The 16,830-nt window shown below is 43.6% G+C and overlaps 2 long non-coding RNA genes across 3 annotated transcripts in view; one reads left to right on the forward strand and one right to left on the reverse strand.

Annotated features, from left to right (window-relative positions):
* The window catches only part of LOC116228728 (uncharacterized), a 20,831-nt gene continuing 4,001 nt past the window's right edge, over window positions 1-16,830 (forward strand). For both annotated transcript variants that reach the window (XR_016458722.1, XR_016458721.1), the window contains exons 1-4: window positions 1-3,144; window positions 4,250-4,422; window positions 15,053-15,166; window positions 15,969-16,070. This is a non-coding gene — a long non-coding RNA (uncharacterized LOC116228728). The remainder of the gene's footprint in view (window positions 3,145-4,249; window positions 4,423-15,052; window positions 15,167-15,968; window positions 16,071-16,830) is intronic.
* LOC149915554 (uncharacterized) lies at window positions 6,329-15,017 on the reverse strand. The gene is made up of 3 exons (XR_016458723.1): window positions 14,166-15,017; window positions 9,031-10,489; window positions 6,329-7,074 (listed from the first exon to the last, which is right to left on the reverse strand). It is a non-coding gene; the product is annotated as an uncharacterized LOC149915554 (long non-coding RNA).

Consider the following 16,830-nt stretch of genomic DNA (forward strand, 5'->3'; position numbering starts at 1 on the left):
TAGGACTGCGGCAACCGCAGCCGCCGGGGAAGGGGCGCGGCGCGCGGGTCACGTGGTCGGGGTGTCACGTGGTGGGCGCGGCGGCACCGCGGGCCGCGCGGCGCCATTAGAGGCGTCAGGTGACGGCGGGGCAGGAAATGGAGCCCGCGCCGGGCGGGGCCACGGCGGGGTCGGGCGGCGGTCCGAGGAGGGGCTGCGGGCCGGTACGAGGCTTGCGCGGCCCCAGAGTCGCTCCCCGTAGCGGAGCGGCTTTCCGCGCGCCTCCGTAGTCAGCGGAGTTCCGGCTTCCGCGCCCGGCTCCGCGCCTCCTGAAGCCGCTCTTCGGTTCACGAGTTCGGCCGTTCGGGACCGGTTGCCCCGCGGGCTCTGCGGGGCCGCGACCCCTCCGAGCTTCAGCCGCCTCCTCCGCGCGCGCTGCGGCCGTCCCGCTGCCCCGCGCTCTCCCCGCCGCCGCCCCGCGGCGTTTCTCCTGGCCCTGCCCGGCCGTTCCGTTCCGCGCGGCTGCCCGCAGAGCCGTCGGGGTGGCATCGCGTCCTGCTGCGCTTAGCAGCCCTGAGCGTCGCGCGTCCCGCGTGCTCTGCTTCGAAGCACCGCTTCGTTTCTCTCAGGAAACTTAGACAGCAGTAAATGGGAATAAATACTTAAATTTCCTGAAACCAAGTCCAGCGGGATTTCCGTGGCTCTCCACTCCAAAAGTGAACGATGGTTACAGTTCCGATTACTTCCGTAAATCTGCCCTGGGCAAACTGAACCAACGACTGCAGGGAATCCAGCTTGAACACAACCTGCAGGAGCGACATCGATTCGAAGCTGCCGTATGGACGATATTTCTGCCTGCACTGAGGTGTGGCAGAACAGAAAAGGAAACCAAGCAGGCAGACCAGGAAGTTGTGGAAGATCCCTCAACTCCTATGAATGCTGCAATCCCAAATGTCTTTAATCCAATTAGAGCCAAACGAGAGGTCAGAGGGCTGTGGTGTGCTTTGCCAACAATCCCTCTTGTGACAGAACGCCATGACTGCCTTTCAGTGAAGCAGTGCAGTTATTGAATTCGGCAGACCAGATAGGAATGTTACCAATTGCTTTTCAGCCTATTTAAATACGCTGCCATTACCCACACTTGCTGTGTCTTCCACCTTAGCAAGAAAATGTAAAAGCATCAATGCTAGAAAGAACGTAAATGTATTTCAAGGAAGTTATTAGTTTGATGGTTGAAATATTGGGTTGTGTTAAGGGGACGCTGATACCACAAAATGATAGCAGATAATGAAAAGCAGAGGGGAGAGAATGTTTCCATGCCTCCAATAGAAATAAAACTAGCAATGAGAAGATTTTTCCAGACAGAAATGCAGCCTTGTGTTTGAAGGCTGTATTAGGAAACAGGGTAAAAAGAGACTTCAAGCTTCTGTGTGGAAGAGAAGAAAAAGAGAACTAAGACATGTAAGGCATTTTATAAAGATGTATTTTAACTTCTAAGGCAGTCAGGAACCATGGTGATGAATGTGACACAAACTTAAATTGCTCAGATATGAGCTCTGATCCGCTGGGAACCATCCTAAGATTCATAAAGAGCATCAGATGCTAATAACTTCTAATCTGAACCTACCTGGGCCTGATTTAACCAGTGACATATAGCTGAAAGCCCATGGGACAGATTTTCATTTAAATGTCATCCACTGCTTCGGCAATATAAAGTGACCTCAGTGTGAATGAGAATCTCTGTAATTTTATGCCATTGGGAAGTTAAAAGCAGTATCTTGCCCGAAGTGCGGGGCAATTTGATGCCAAAACAAACTTACTTTTTTTTTTTTGCCCCCAGTATTTGTTTCTTCCCTGCTCAGCATTCTGACTGACTTTACAGGAAGCTTATGGTGGTTTATAGATTATGGACTAAAAGTGGTAAACAGATAGCTATATTTGTTTTGAGCATGCCACAGAGAGCAAGAACATTTATTAACTGCAGAACTATGCTGTCCGTAACAACCTTGATCTCACATTGGATATCGTTCTGCCACTGTCACATTGTCACTTGTAGGGGCTGTAGTGTCACATTCTTGTCAGATCTGAGGTCCACAAATATGATACAGCTTGAAAGCTTAGGTGCAATTTCAAGTCCTTTTAACGCTCTTCATATTTATAGAAGTCATTTACAATTATATTCTAAATATTCTAGAAGGAATCAATTTTACGGCATCCTTACAATCTTATAAAACTCTAACAATTGTAATTAACGTACTGACATTTTGCTGCTATGTTAAATTAAGTTGCTTTTATTTCTCAGCTGCAGTAGCAGCAGTATCCAGGCACTGTCCTGCACTTCAGTAATGGAAATTTCCCAGCTTCAAAGCACACTCCGCCTCAGTTGGCTGCAGTAAAACTGAATGATTTCTATATTGTTGTGTGCTTCACTTGTCCTCACTTATCTGGAGCTTGTACCTTTTGAAAACCAGCTTCTCCTCATGAAGCAGCTCCACTTTGTTCAAGACTTCAAATTTTGTAAACAAGCTGTGGATGATGCAAGTGTTGAACCAAAGTTATCCTAGTGACAAAACACATGCATAGGCAGTGTTTGCACAGACTTATGAGGATGTCAGTGCAATCACAGTTTGCGTGTGCCACAGCTCCATGCACCAAAAGGCTATTGAGATTTTACAGAACAGACTTAGTGTGTGTTATCAGCCTCCTGATCTCTCCGTTTCTGATGTCATCATTTGCTAGACAAATACATGAAAATACAAAACAGGCAGTAAGATTATTACAAAACCTCACAAGGCTCACGATTTACAAATACTTAAAATACGCCGTCTGTTTCCCCCACTCTCTCTCAGTTCAGCTTCATGCTGGACAAGGGATGCCTCCAATAAAGCAGAAGTTAAAGGATGTAGACACAGGATTATTGGGGTTTTATGTGGTCCAGATATTGCAGCAGTTTCATTTTCATTCTTTCTCACTCATAGTTAAGAAATCAAGGGAGTACATGTGATGAAGAGATTGATTGATGTGAGGATAGAGGAGAAAGCATCAGTCCTGGTATCAGCCCAATTGCATCTGCGCTTGGGGCAGACACAGAAGCACCTTCACTGAGAACCAGTTTGGGAAATGACATCAAACCTTCAAAACAGAGCCGCTAGAACTTCATTCCAGGTGATGTTCTTACCAGTCGTTTTGGTTTATAACAACCATGATTTTGTGGTGGCACAAGTGTAATTCCCCACTGTCTGCTCCTGTTGTACATAGCACTGGCTGAACAAGGCATAGGAAACTGTGCCAATGGGATTCTGAGATGCTCATATAAAAGCTACCAGGGTTCAGAATACAGACAACACTGGTGCATCACACAACAAGAGCATGGAGCCTTTATTAGACAGCTTGGAGGCCTCAGCACTGTTATTCTGATTATAAAGTTTCCACATATTAATGGTCACCCTTAGCTTTCCCATTGCTGCTCTTGGCAGACAACAAGAGCTGGCTGGAAATGGAATAGCTGTTCCCCTGCACCAGACAGAGCCCAGCCTGCTGTCACAGAGTGCAGAAGAGGAAGAGGCACTGCCCCAGGTTTGGGGCTGAGATGTGCTGCAATGCCTGCAGGGCAGTCTGCATCGCTGCTCTCCAAGCGGCACTATGCTGCAGGAGGAAAGGTGGCAGCCTCTTCTCTTGTGCTTTGTTCAATCCACTGATCAGAGCACCCAAAGAGTCTGGATTGCATAACTTTAAAGATGGGATATAAGTTGCAGACATCGGTTCCCCGTTTGGCAAATCAACATTCATTTTTAAAACAATTGGTTCTTTTGCAGCTTTGCATGTCTACAGCAGAAATAAGATATGCAGACAGGAGAGGTTTCTTGAAGGAAGTGGTGTCGCAGTATTTTGAAAAAAAAGCCAAGCTGTTGGAATATGTGTTGCATTACATGGGCAACGCAATACCTTGGAGTGCTTCCTGTTTACACCACACCACATCATACAACTTGCAAGCATTTGTTAATAAACACTCCTAAGGAAAGAATTAATAATATCCAAATATACAACCCCCTGTGGCATCTGTTGCTGTAAACGGAAAGTTTTCATGATAGTATCAGGGGACTGAGACCAGCAGCTTTTGGGGCCCAATCCACATCCCACTGAAATCCACACCACATCTCTCACAGGGTCATTGGATCCCTGACATACATTTTTTTTTCCTGTAAATATATAAATAGGATTACTTTGAATAAATTTTTACTCTCAGTATTTGTCATTTTTGCAAACATAGGAATACAAAGCATGAACTTCTGCAGAAATGCAGCACAGAGCCTGACATGATGATGGTAAAAGCACAGCCTGCTCCTAAGAACAATAAACTGCAAGTTCTGAGGTGCCCAATGATCAGAGCAATGCCTTGCTACATGAACTTTCTCACAGGACAGCTCAGTCCAGCTCTTGTAGGTAAGTTAACCCAGCCTGACAAGGCAGAGCTGCAGAGCAGAGGAGTGCACATTTTTCAACACCAGCAACCTTTCTGGTGCAACTTGCACCCGCAGCAGATAAGATCTTTGGCAAGGAAATACAAATTGCAGACTGGTTTAGGATGTTCTTGTAATAGAGGCTAGAACTTAGCCTGTGACTGACAGGAACATGGGGTAGTGGCCAAACACAAGTTGTCTACTACATCCATAAGAGAGTAAGCACTGTGTTAGGTAGCTATACAGCTGTGCAGAAGACAGCTCTTGTGCCTCATGGGGCTTCACCGCTGAAGGAGGCTCGTTAAGTTCAGAGCAGATTATAAATCTTTGTTCAAGCTTTCTGGGACAAATGAGAACATCTGAATGGCAGTTTCATGTGGTAACCTTGCTGCCTGGAAACTCAAGATGGGTAATAATTACATATAATTCTTACTTCTTTAAATAGCTCTGTTCAGACCAAGAGAAAGGCTGAACCTCAGAAGGATGTTCCCTCCAGCCACCAGCACTAGATCTAGCTAAATTTCATGTAATTAAGACATTTATAGCGTCTTAACAATGGGAAAATTATCTGCTTCCATTACCATTGTCTTACCTGACATCAGCAGTTATTACTTCAGATATGTGGAGCCCCATGATAAGATGCCTTCCATAAGTGCAATACATCCATTGCAATCAAGTGCTACATTATTTTACTACATTACTGAGCCTATGGGTCTTGTACAAGTGACACAAAATTGTTGTGGGGATCCATCAGTGCCCTTCATCTCTACCAACTTTTTGATGTGATGTCTCATTTCCCACCGTCATTAACAGAGCCAAAGTGAACCTTTGGCCCAGAAATCTTTTGACAAAAAGACCAGCAGCAGTGAAAAATATTTCTGATTATGTGACAATAAGGGCTGCTTAAAAAAAAAAAAAAGAAAGAAAAGAAAAAAAGAAGAAAGAAAGGGAAAAAGAGAGAGCAGGAGAGAATGCTGCTCTTGGAAGGACATGGCAAAACATCTGTAGGATGACACTCTGCATCTCATTTTGAAGGTACAATTAATGGAGGTGGAATAAGATTAAGGGATTGTGCTCTGCCAAGCAGTATGTGCAGGAGAGCAGATAGCAGATGCTCTGACACTTTGGCCTATGCCTCTCGTACCAGTCTGCAATAAAGTGTGTGTGGATTTAATTGTAATTCATCTATGAATTGCTTGGGTTTATGAATCTGGGAAGCCCATATGCTGCAGCAAGAAATGTGTGTTTATTAGCACAGTAGTTCTGCCAGCCTTCCTGCAGAGAGGCAAAGTACCCCCTTCTACAGCAAATGGATTAAAAGGGAGCAGTGCAGCACTCTCATGTCCCATTTACCTTTGTGAAGTGCAGCTGGATGCACGCCAGCATGCAGATACATTTCCATCATGAACTCTGAACAGCTAATATCACTGCTTGTCTCAGATAATAAAAATCCAGCTGCTGTCCTCTTGTCAAAACCCAATTTGGATAAATGTATGCCTGAATAAGGGAGATACACAGGACTCTTCCTTCAGGAACCGCTACCTGGTTACATTAGTATAACCCTTTAAGAGCTAGATTGGCAAAATGGGACCCTGTATTCCAGTGTTTTCTCAGTGCTTGTTGTAGCAGCTTTCTGCAGTCGCTTTGAACACATCCTCTTTTCTCCTCAGTTCTTTTCCACTAGTCTTACCCATGGCAAGATCCTCCTGGGCTCCTGCAGTCCTGCAGAAATTCGTTCCCTCCTCTGCTGTGTGCACTGCCACTGCCACCTCCCTTCACCTGTCCAGGCATCCTTCTTACTCACTCAGTATTCAGCACGTCCTCTTCTGAGGGAAGGCACCACCTAGGAGATGAAGAGGAAGGCTGAGTGTAGGGTAGCAGCAAGGCATCCTCCAGCACACCCCAAATCAGCAGCAAAAATCTGATATCCATATCTCTCCCTACCACTGCAGTTCCAGTTTTGACTCTTGCAAGAGTCTGCCCCTCCTCCCTTCCGTGGCTGATAGCTTCACTATTGTTTTGCTGAATTCATTTTCTCAAAGTTTATTGAGCTGCATATACTCATCAAAGGGTCAGACAAGCACCAGACCTGCACAAAAAGAGAGCAGCAGGACTGTCCTTTTTGATACTAGCAATTCTTTAGGTTTGGCTCAGCTGCCATGTGATAGCACTCGTGAGTCTCGCTTTGCCTGTGAAGCAGGGAAATTTGGCTCCACTGCTGAGAAGCCTTCAGACACCTCTGTTGACTTTACCATTCTTTGATGCACTTTTCCCCTTTCTGGCCAAAACACAGGAAGCAGTCATCAGGAGAGCAGTTGTCTAAGTGCCTTCCTTACCACCTTCCTTCTGCTCATCATCTTCCTCTCTCTTTTCAGCCTTTTACCTCTCTCAAAACCTTTCTGTTGCAGCTATCAACATCTAGAAATGTACATGCAAAAACACAAGCATGCTGCACAAATCAGGCAGACAAATGTAGGCCTCCTTTCTTAGGGCAAGCATTCAAATCCCCCCCCCCAAAAAAAAAACATTACACAATCCACAAGACATGCACGTTACTCACCAAAACAGCCATGGGTATCTGATCTCTGCAGCTTGTTTCTTTCCAATATCGTACCAATATATCAAAGCTGGGGCCCTGCGACAAGCACGTGTGTATAAAGCCAAAGCCAGTGGACTGGATTTTGCGTAGCTGTACATGAATGTACAGCAGTGATCAGAGGCAGTCCTACTGTAAAGCACAGAACTATCTTGGTGTTTGTTTTGCGATGTGCTACGATCATTTGTGTTGTTGAATTAATAAAAATAACAAGCTTAGAGATTTTCAAGTGGAATCCATTGCTGACTGTCATTCATTGCTCCATTCTCATTCCACATACATTAGGAAGTGCACATTATCTTATAAATCAAGACATAAGAAACAAATAAATGCCTTTATATTGTAAGAAAAAAAAAAACAACTTATAGAAATACTGTAGAAACATTCACATCCCCCATTTCTGTCTTTTACAAAGGGCTGGCTGTGTCTTATTATTATCAAGTAAAAAGTAAACAGATGTAATTTCATCAGTTCTGTCTTTCATTGATTTGCATCAGCAATGAGACAAAGGCAAAGGCAGAATAGAAAACAGCAGCTTTGTACTAAAAATTTGAATGCACAAAATACTTCTTTCTCCAGCTGTCAAACATTAAAAAACGCGATGCATCCCAGTAATAATAAAACTGTCAAACAATCGACCACAATGGGAATCACAATGCTTCGTTAAAAGCTCTGAAGCAGAGTAGAAAAGCTTCCAGCCATTTGTTAAACAGAACTAAATGCTGAGATACTTTCAGAAGCATCAGAAGAGGCTTTCATCTACGCTCATCAGCCAGATAAATATCTCCTTGCTTGGTTCAGTCTGATCTCGGAACTTGCACCGATTCAGCAGTAACAGCTGTATGCGCCATTTGCTCTCCTGGGACTGAGGCATCTCTCAGTAAAACAGGAGATTAATGGCCCTCCCAGTGATCAGGTCTTCATTCCATGCGGTGCAGGGATATAATCAGTAATTTATATTTACATGTGTAATTAGGTAGCATTTAGAGAACCTAACCTATTTGTTCAGCTGACAGGCGATATTGCTATAAGGAATTTCAGCAGACAGGATATTTATAGGTCCTTTATCTCTATGTACAATCAGAACTAAAACGTCAAACAATACCCTGAATGAAGGGTTGTTTCAGTTCAACTCTTCTCCATTGTTGCTTTTCTCTTTTTTTTCTTCCCTGTCTGGTTACTGCTTAAAACTTGGCAGCAAGAGGAATGAAAGGGAACGTGAGTCACACTAACAACTTCATTTGCTGTAGGAGACCTCAGTAATTGCTCTAACCCACTTACAAGAAGGCTACCCCTCCTCTCTTTCTCTTCTTCCATGCTTAGATAGACAGGCCATATTTGTAACATGAGCAGCCCCGCTAATCTCAGAGGTCACACTATCACTTATGAAGTAACCAGGCCTCTTTCTCTTCACTTTTCACGTTCTGGATTCAAGTTAACCCATCACAAGAACTTAAAGGAGCCTCAGTTTAAGGGTCAGCTTCCTGCCACAGATTTCTCATGAACCTAAGAGCCGGGGTTTCCGAAGGAGCCGCAGCTCAGACACAGCAGGGCTCAAGTGGCTGCTCCCATGACGTGCTCCAGCCTGGCAGGCAGTGCGACAGCCTCAATATAAAGCCACTGGCGAGTGGAACAATTGTTGTCTTTTCCCTTCTGTATGAGATGGGGCAGGAGGCAGTGAATAGGAACAGAAGAATAAGCACAGATGCTTATGCAGCACTCTACCAAAATATATTTTCATTTTTAATTACATAATCAACATAATGAGAGTGGCATTCGTAGTGAGGGGGCGGAACAGATGGCAAAGACTTAGTTTTCAGCAAGACGTTAATCAACAACAGCTCTGGTTTCTGCTAGAAAAAGGGCTGTTCTGCTCCAGCAGGGTTAAGATGGGTGCTTACTACGTAGAACAAAACTCAGTTTCCACACACAGAAATTGTTTGGAATTGTTGAAATTTGTGTTTCTCTATACTCTATAACGCAGCAACACCCTACCTGCAAAGGCTTATTAGAATCCAACACAAGCTTGGGTCCTAGCAGTGGTTTGGGATTCTCATGGCAAATACTTCTGCGCGTTCTGTAGACACAAATGCAAAAAGGAGGAGGTGTTAATGTGACCAAGTGGCAGCGCTTTGTGAGGTCAGGTGAGGATTCGGTAGCATACAGCAGCTTCACAGAGATACAGCTACAGCTTCCTCAGATGTTTTACATGGAGTTTTCTTTTTTCCCCTTTTCCACATAACTAACTTAACATCTTAGCACACTGAAGCAGCTGAGTTGGAATGAGCTATCCCAAAGGCAACTGAAGCTGAAAGTAGTTTAGAAAGACATTTATTAAAACCACAGGCAGAGAATACATCACCCAGACACAATGGACAAGGAAACAACACATGCAGCCGAAAAGTCTAGCCTCTATTTTTCTGTCTGATGAGGTGGCTGGACAGCCACGCACATCGAACAGCACAACGAACAGCCCACAGATGCCCAGCTCTTCCCTTCCTACACTGCTAGGTGACACAAGATTGCTTTTTCCTGCTTTGTATTCACCATCAGAAGCTCTCCGGAGTCACATGCCCGAGGCCGTGGGCCACATTCCTGCGGGGATTACGGCTGCCCCAGCAGGAGAGAGGGAAGAGATGCGGGCCAGAAGGGATGGCAGGCAGCTCGGGGGGAGGAGCCGTGTTGTAAAGTGCATTGCGATGAGCACAGGCTGGGAGAGCTGTGCTGCAGTAGAGAGGGGAAGCCACATACTATAGTAGTGTTATATAACATGGGGCAGCAGGGCATCTAGATTCATCCTCCATACAGCTTGGAAACGAACCCATTATTCCCACATCTCAACACTCATCCCTGCAATATCTAAGCCAGCAAATATCTAAGAGCTGACAAGAAACATCTCTGCCCATTCTAGTGATGTGTACATTTAGAAAGGAAGCTTTTCCATTACTCCCACTTACTCTGTGCAGGCAGTAGAGCTGTAGGGCTATGCTGTAAGATAAAAATCACACCCCTGTCCATTACCCACGAGGAGTGAATGATACAATCACAGATGATGTTTCCCCACCACCCCCAGTGTGTGTGTTAAAAACATAGCTGGGTCAAGTTAAAAACTACATTAAAGGAATATTTCAGTTATAAAGTCAAATACTAAGATATATATCTGAAGTACGAATGCCTGTTCTCCCTTCCAGCAGCTAATTTTATTCTACATATCATTTCAGACTCCGTTACCATATTGCTGTCAGCCATAACAAGGTGCATCCTGGCGTTGTTATGGCTGAGCATAACTAACCTGCTTAATTGTGCATGTCCTGGGCCTTCATCAGTTCATGTTGGGTTAATCCAGAAATAGGCAACAGACAGGAACTCAGTTTCTTGGATACGTCAGATGGCAGGCAGAGATTCTTTGCAGGACATTTTTTAGGAAAAGTGCCATGTATCACCAAAACTGTGCCTAGGAGGTGCAAAGTAGTATAAAGGAAAGAACACAAAACGCTATTTTCTGCATCGCTTGTCCTCATTTGTAGGGCTTACGAAGGAGATGGGAGAATCAATAGAACTGCATTTGTACTTGCAGCTATTTTACTGGGGAGGGGTGACTACAAACCCATTGCAGAAAATACCTTTAAGAAAATAAAATTAGTGCAACAAGAAAATAACTCTTCAAGGAAGGAAAAAAAAAAAGGAAGAAAAACAATCAACAGATGCACAGACAAGCATTGACTTCAGTGGAGCTGCAAGGCTGAATTTGGCTTGAATTCTGCGAAGTACTTTCAGAGCAGGAGCATACTGCATACAAATGAGCGTTAAATAATTCGCATCATTAGCAGAGCTCCAAGCAGCTCATCTGGACTTTGAAAAAGCTACAGCAAATGTACATTTTTTGAATACCATTATGGACAGTGATTAAACAGCATTAAGACATCTACTCTATTGACACTCGGTGCTGCAATTAGAGACCCATCCTCCATCCCAGGTTATTTTCCTTATTGATTTTTTGATTTCATGTAGACAAGCTTTTGAGTACCACAGAGGTCAGCATCTCACGTAAGAATACCCATTAAAGAGCATACGATTACTTCTTATTTATATTGCATCTTTTAATTTAGGTTTCTAAAAAAGCAGTCCTGTTTGTGTGGTGTAGATATCACAGGCAATTTAAACACTAAGGAATATCACAGAAATAAAGACACCAGTAGGTAAAATGGGTTTATCCAGGATGACACAGAAGGACACAGTGTAACAGAAAGAGATTAAAGGATCCGGATGCTCAGTTTCCTGGTTTAACCATTTCACTTGAATAGCCTCAAGTGCAGCTACTGTAGGCCTGAAATAAACTATGGCCTCATACCACACCTTAAATGCCAGAAGTTGCAGGGATGGCACAGAACAGGTCAGGTGGAGAATGCAAACTGTGCAAAGAGCCAAAGGTACAGTGCAGTTCCATGTGGATGAAGGTATTCAGCTGCCGGAGCTGCAGGAGACGAGTTACAGAATACTGAGAGCTAAATCCATACAGCCAAGTGCACAGGGGGAGGCAGGGGCAGGCAGCAGCCTACAGGCAGTTAAAGGGAAGCTGGAAGGAATCCCTAATGAAGGCAGGAATCATTCTGAGTGACTCAGAAAATTGGCATTCACAAAGAGAACTGCGAATGGGCAAAAATAAATAGAGATGCAAGCAAGACCCAAAGGCCAAATCCCTTTCAATAGCCCAAACACTGATATAATGTGAGCAACCAAACAACAAGTCCTTGTGCAAACCTCTCCCAGCTGCTTCCTGCACACCAGCATCTCTTGGTGGCAACGCCGGCTGCAAGCAGCTTCCACCGTACGGCATGGAGCCATGCAGGCTGCTGCCCACCGACACCATCCTCCTCGCAGCACAGCACGTCGCCCCGGTGCTTCCCCTCCCACACCCACGACATCTCAACCAGCGCGCTGTGCCGCCTCGCAAACGTCCCAGGAGCCCCAGGAAGGTCAGCTTTGCTTTCAGTAGCTGCCAGCTTCTGCGCACGTCGCAGGCACACACACAGACCGGTCCCTGACAGATTGCAAGTCCAATAGTTTTATCTGGAGGTGGATTTATGCAAGCCAACTTCAGGTCCTGCCGCTATCAGCCTGAAACGTATGCAGGCAGCGCTGAACTACCACCGTTGAACAGTTAGTTCTGCAAGTCTTACAGTGAAGACCAAACTACAGATCAGTTCCCATTTTTTATATGAATATAAATGGGATGGCTTTTTGCCTCTCTTTATTAATATTTCATTAAAGAGTAGTCAAAGAAATTACAGTTAAATGTATTGGAACTCAGATCAGTAAGACTGAAGAACAGGAAAGGCTTCCTGACAAGTGAGATCTATTAGTCAACAGAGAAGTCTCCCAAAGGAGATGATGGGAGGACAAGAAGTGCTTTAGCAGAGCCAACATTAAGTGCTCCAAGTGATGCAGCCAACTCCTAGAGGACTGCCATGAGACGCACTGCCTTCAGCAAGGGAGGATGGCTGCCATTAGCCCGCTAATGCACATCCTGGCTTGGTCTATTACTATTTGGGAACAGCTCATTGGCTTAAAATTTCATTAACAAGAAAATACTAGAAAGACAGTTTTCTGAAGGTAAAGACAAGCCTTTGCAAAAATATCATTAAAAGAAGTGAAGAGGGAAGAAATGAACAGCTTTCATAAGTATTTCTGCCAGGATTTATCCACCAGCCTTTCCTTAAACTACTTAAAAGATGCAAAATTGCCGGATCCTCTCTTTCTTACTCTGCAAAAGCTAGCCACTTTCTCATCTCTATCTAGCACTACCAAATACATAAATGAATAAATAAGTAACAGCTAGAAGTTACAAAGAGATTTAAGACCAAGGGTACAGATCCCTAATTCCTACACTTCAGAAAGCAGACAAAACTGGAATATAAAACAGAGATGCTACAGTTAAGACAGAAACAACCTTTTCAGTGTTACAATGAGGAAGAATATAGTGCAAAAATAAATTTAGATGAAATTATTCTTCAAAGCTTTTAATGTCAGTCCAAAAATAAGAACATAAATGCTCTCCTCAAGATCCCCTGGTATTTACACACTGCCCTGTACAGCGGGAAGGCTGCTAACTTCCATGCACTCTGTATTTAGACTTTATATGTAACCTTAATAGTGAATGTCCAAGAGCGGATGTTTATCTTGGTATCCTTTTATCAATCAAGGCTTTCAGTCTTAGATCTGCAGTAAAAGAAAGGTCCTTCCATGCATGATGCAACATTTCTAATATTTTGGAGAAGAGAATTCTCTGAAAGATGGAACAGAGAGAAGAAGAAAGGATCCACTTTCATTTTTAAAAGCATGCTCACCAATACCACAACAAAGCCTGACAACTGCTGAATGTGACCTTTGCCTCAACTGCACATTTTGTTTCTTCAGAAACACGTGAGATTTCACCTGACTGCCATTATAGAAAGGGATACTTTGCAGAGCATCTAATTCTTTCTCCCATCTCAAGTCCCTTGGTGCTGGGGGTGCTAAAGAAGCAGTGTTCCCCAGAAGCTTTGGAGAGCCAACAGAGTAAGGACATGGTACCTTTAAAGACCAGCGACATTTGGACAGTTAAGTTTGCCAGGGCAAACTCTTGATGGTCATCCAGGCTTACCTCGTGCCGGTCATTCCAGCTGCTGGAACAGCTGTGTGGAATTAGAAGCATCAACAGAAAGCAATTAGGTGAAATCTCTGATGTCAGTGGCCCAACTTGTGTTACCTGCGCCTGTATGTAACCCAACAATTAGATCTATCATTAGCAGCTTGGCTTAATTGTAACTTAGAACTTCTTCAAGCACAGACTTTGCACAAGATTTTTAAATTACTGTAATTAATTGTACAGAAAGCTTGAAGTGTCTCCTGCTCCATTGTTGCGCTGTTGTTTTTCTTTCCCTGTGCTGACACCAGAACTTGCTTTTGTAAAGGAGCTGAACTCAACTAAAAGAAAGGCCTCTTAGATAGGCTGATAAGCACACGCACACAGATATCTTTTATACTTCATATAAGGAGAAACACGATGACTTTTTTTAATCTCATCTAAGAGATGCAAAAAAGAACATTATTCTAACCCGCAGTTGTCTCACCCCAGTTATATGAATTACCTCTCTCCTGGCTTTTTGCACTCTCCCCAGATTACTGCTGTTGGCCATGTGCTGGACAAGCTGCATCCCAGCCTGAACCAACAACTTGAATTTTAGCCAGCAAGGAAACAAAACACAGGATTGGTGTCCGAACCGCTGCAACTTCTTAAAAGATGTGCAGCTGGAAAGGCGTCACAATGCAAAGAATTTTTTTCTGGCTCAGCTTTCCAGCGGCTAACTGCAGTATTACGGGAATGACACAGCACGCCGCGGGCTCCCTTGAGCAACTTCTGGTGCTGAACAGCGTCACGTATCTTCTATGCCCTTTGTTTTGCATTGGCCAAAGGAAAGAGCGAGCCCTCTAGAGGCAGAAACACAAAGCCTTGGAAGAGCACTCAGATACCAGCAGGTCTCCACACTGAGACCCTCCTGCCTTTCCTCGAGATAGGAACAGGTCTGTGTCGCTGAGCAGGACTCTGACCCACAGATTTATGCGGAAAAGCCAGGCTGGGTAGGAGAAGATTACAAGCTATTTCCTGGAAGTGCTTACTCTACAGCCTAGAATGTGTGGAAAGTAAGGCTTGTTCTTTTCCTTACTGCTTGTGCAGTCTTTTTCAGAGTATATAAGACATCCACCAAACTGAAGATTCAAGTACTGTAGCTAGGCTGGCCCACCACAGCATAGTTAGGATTTTTCTTCTAGGCTATGCAAAATACTTGTTTTTGCCTTATTATATGCCTCGAGCACACAACGAACTCTTTCATACATACAGCAAGCAGGTTTGCATCTGTCAAGGCATGTTCAAAATATTTCTTTCAAAGAGCTACTTCTGTCTGAGTGCCTGATAACAGCTGCAGATTTAAATATTTTCTTCTTCTAATGAGAACTTACGATTTTTTCCAAACAGCTCAACATAGTAACGGGAGAATGTGGCAAACACAAACTACAAAACTTTTAAGCTGGAGTTAAAAAGTATTAAAAGGCATCTGCCAAGACCTTAGGAGCTAACAGGGCGCAAGAGGTAAGATATCCGAGACAGAAAAGTTCAAGAGCAACTTAACATACAAAAAAAAAAAAACCAAAAAAAAAACAAAAAACCAAAAAACAGATTATGTTTGGGTTGCTGACCATAAGATACTGGCATGGCTGCATCTACAAAATTGCTACCGATTAGTTTGTTGAAACAGGTAGTCAATATCCCTTACAATCTCTACACAAATTACAAGTGACTTTCTGCGTAACATAATGAAGATTATCCTTGATTTCTTTAAACATATATGTACATGCACATTCATACTCACATACAGAGACATGAATATAAAGCCTATAATAAAATTAGAGCTAACGTAAGAGTCATCTTAGAATCATAGAATCACCAAGGTTGGAGAAGACCTCCAAGATCATCCTGTCCAACCATCCACCTACCACCAATGTTTCCCACTAAACCACGTCCCTCAGTACAACATCTAAACGTCACCACCTCCCTGGGAGCCCATTTCAGCACCTGACCTCTCTTTCGGAGAAGTTCTTCCAACTTCCAGCCTGAATCTCCCCTGGCACAACTTGAGTCCATTCCCTCTCATCTTATCACTAGTTACATGGGAGAAGAGGCCAACCCCCACCTCACTGCAAGCTCCCTCCAGGTAGTTGTAGAGAGTGGTAAGATCTCCCCCTGCATCTTAATCCAGATGCAGGAAAATTTTTTGCCTGGTGCTTGATAATGAATAGAAATGTAGAATCTCCTGCATTCCTACAGGAAATCCCATATTTCTTGAAGTTCTTCTAGGCTCTGATGAAACACTGTTGCTCGTTCTGCTTCCCAGGGATAGGGAACCGGCAATTCCAGACTGATCTGGTAGAGCTGAAGAATTGATTTCTGCTTCGCAAATCCCAGCAATGTTTCCTAAAGAACCTAGATGACACCAGTAAGTCCTAGTCAAGGTCAACTGATCTGCTCTACAAAAATTGAGTAGTTCTCATTTGTAACAATTGGGCTGTAATATAGGCTGAAATGGAAACATCTGCCCCATCAACACTATTACTTCAATACTTCCTCCAGCCTGGGAAATGAGCTGCAGCAGGTTTTTCCGCAATTGACTGCAGAGAAACATGTATTAAATGGGAATGGTTAAAAGGGACATCATTATTATTGCTTGGTCAAACAACTGGTAGGGATAATGCTTCTGTGTCACGAGATGTATATTTAGATGAATCGAATCTCAAATGGCATCCAAGTTTAACTTAATATAGCTTTAAATCAAAGTTTTATATTCATTTTCATGGGCTCATTGGTTGTTTTGTATTCAAATTCAAACCAGCAGTGGAGAACTGTGGAAAATGGTATTCCAGAGCAGAAGGGTGGCTATGAGCTCTACTTTGAAGACATGATCTATTGGAGATACTACTTCTCTGAGACTATTACAAAGTGCATTTTCACAGGCATTCTTACTAAGAAAATAGTTAAAAAAAATAGAAACCCAACATTTAGAACCATGAAATGGAAGGTGTTTTCAGGAGATCTAAGGTTTGATCTGAAGTATGTTCAAGCATGCCCACAGCACTTCAAACAGAATCTACTTGATACTTATTTTTGTATTTCAAGAAGTACCTTATCTGCTTTCCTCTGATACAGCATCCTGGTCTCTTGCTAGACTTCATTTTCCTTCTTGACTAAGATAAATACAA

Source organism: Phasianus colchicus, chromosome 18 (genome assembly GCF_987193195.1).
Source record: "Phasianus colchicus chromosome 18, bPhaCol1.hap1.1, whole genome shotgun sequence".
Lineage (NCBI taxonomy): Eukaryota > Metazoa > Chordata > Aves > Galliformes > Phasianidae > Phasianus > Phasianus colchicus.